We start from the raw sequence: 2,841 nt of genomic DNA on the forward strand, positions 1-2,841 counted from the left end.
GGCCATTTTCTTTGTGGTTTGAACAGGGAGATTCAAGATCAAGTGGAGCTTAGGCACTACTTGGATCTAGACGAGATGGTGCAAATGACAATAAAAGTGGAGCAACAATCAAGAGACGAGGGGTTGGCCGCACCAATCAAACGGGGAGTTCGTCATCTTCTTGGCGATGAAATGTTGTGAAACGTGAAGAGGATAAGGTGATGAACAAGCCCAAGATTGAGACCAAGCAAGAGACGCCTAAACAAGGAGTGCAAGGTAAATCTGAAACTCCTCTTAATCGTTCTAGGGTTATTAAATGTTTTAGGTGTCAAGGGGTTGATCGTATTGCTAGCCAATGTCCTAATAAGAGGGTGATGATTTTGAATGGTTATGGTGAGTATGAGTCTGAAAGTGAGTGTGATGACGATGGTAATGATGATGAGATGCCTGCATTAGAGGATCCCGATGAGGGATATGAGGCGGTTGTAGGTGAAGCACTAGTGACTAGGCGGATCATGAGTGCCCAAGTCAAGGAGGAGGAGACGAACCAAAGGGAGAACTTATTCCATACTAGGTGTTTTGTAAACGAAAAGGTTTTCAATCTTGTCATAGATGGTGGTGTAGTTGCACCAATGTGGCTAGTATTGAGATGGTAGAGAAATTGGGTTTGCCTAGGTTAAAGCACCCTCAATCATATAGGCTTCAATGGTTGAATGATTATGCAGAGGTGAAGGTGAACCAACAAGTATTGGTTTCTTTTTCTATTGGGAAGTATGAGGTGCTTGTGTGATGTGGTGCCAATGCATGCTTGTCATATTTGTTAGGGAGACTATGGCAATATGATAGGCAAGTGACGAATGATGGGTTTAGAAATTGATATTCTTTTTGTACTAAAAAAAGAACCTATGTTTACTTCATTGGTCTCCAAAGCAAGTGTGGAGGAACACTTGAAAAAAAAGAAGGGAGATGAGGCCGAAAGAAATAGTGAGCAAAAAAAGAGATGGCCCTTTGAGAGAAAAAATGAAATGACTGAAAAAAGAGTGATAAAAAAAGGTGAGATGGCCATACAAAAGAAAAAGAAAGTGAGAGGAAAGAAAATGAGAGAAAAGATGCAAAAAAGAAAACATATATGGCCCAAAAGAGTGAGTTGAAGCAATTGATGCACACACATGAACCACTTATGTTGATTCTTTATAAAGAGATCTTCTTTAACACAAGTGATATAGCCGGGTCCCTTCCGAGTATTGTTGTTTCACTTTTGCAGGAGTTTTGATGATATATTTTCGGATGAGCTACCTCAAGGACTACCACCATTGAGGGGGATTGAGCACCAAATTGATTTGTGCCGGGAGTGCATTGCCAAATCGTCCAGCTAATAGGAGAAATCCAGAGTAGACTAAGGAGCTTCAACGACAGCTAAGTGAGTTGTTAGATAGGGGTTTGTGTGTGGTTCCATGTCTCCTTGTGCTGTACTGTTTTATTAAATACTAAGAAATATGTCTCATGGCGTATGTGTGTGGATTGTAGAACAATCAATAACATAACCATTAAGTATAGGCATCCTATATCTAGACTAGATGTTATGTTGATGAATTGCATGGTGCATGTATTTTCAGCAACATAGATTTGAAAAGTGGTTATCACCAAATAGAATGAGGGAAGGTGATGGCTGGAAAACTGCATTTAAAACCAAATACGGATTATATGAGTGGATGATCATGCCTTTTGGCTTAACTAACGCTCCTAGCACCTTTATGAGGTTAATTGCGTGCACACATAGGAAAATTTGTTGTGGTTTATTTTGATGATATCCTAGTGTATAGCAGAAACTTGGATTGGCATGTTAAACACTTGAAACTTGTGCTAATCACACTAAGGGCTGAAATTTTATATGCTAACTTAAAAAATGTGATTTTTGTACAAGCAAACTTGTCTTTCTTAGTTTTTTGGTAAGCTCACATGAGATACAAGTGGATGAAGACAAGGTAAGTGTTATTTGAGATTGGCCAACGTCTAATACTGTTGGTCAAGTCCGAAGTTTTCATGGCCTTGCAAGCTTCTATAGGATGTTTGTAAAAGATTTTAGCACACTGGCGACACCAATGACAGCGGTGATAAAGAAGAACGTCCCGTTCCATTGGGGCGAGGAGCAAGAGAAGTCTTATAATATCATTATGCAAAAATTAATTAATGCTCCTTTACTTGTTTTGCCTGACATTCCTAACACCTTTGAAATTGAATGTGATGCTTCAAGTGTAGGTATTGGCGGAGTTTTGATGCAAAGTGGACTGCCGGTGGCGTACTTTAGTGAGAAGCTCAATGGAGCAACGCTGAAATACCCGACCTATGACAAGGAGTTCTATGCGCTTGTGAGGACTCTTGGGACATGGCAGCACTACTTGAGGCCTAGGGAGTTTGTGATTCATAAATATCATGAATCCTTAAAGCATCTTAAGGGGCAGCAGAAGTTGAACAAGAGACATGCCAAGTGGGAGGAATTTGTGGAGACATTCCCCTGCATGATCAAATTTAAGCAAGGTAAGGAAAACGTAGTGGCCGACACACTATCACGAAGGTACATACTATTTCTACTTTGGAATATAAAATTTTGGGGTTTGAGCATGTCAAGGAGTTATATTTGCTAGATGAGGATTTTAAGGATGTTGTTTGAAACATGTATGCATGGTCCATATCACAAATTCTATTTGCATAATAGTTTCTTGTTTAGAGAAGATAGGTTGTGCATCCCTAAATCATCCATTAGTGAATTACTTGTTAGGGAGGCACATGGTGGTGGTTTGATGGGGCACTTTGGTGTGGCTAAAACTTTGGGTTTCTTTGCATGAACATTTCTATTGGCCA

The sequence above is a fragment of the Primulina tabacum genome, chromosome 10 (assembly GCF_025594145.1).
Source record: "Primulina tabacum isolate GXHZ01 chromosome 10, ASM2559414v2, whole genome shotgun sequence".
In the NCBI taxonomy this organism is placed as follows: domain Eukaryota; kingdom Viridiplantae; phylum Streptophyta; class Magnoliopsida; order Lamiales; family Gesneriaceae; genus Primulina; species Primulina tabacum.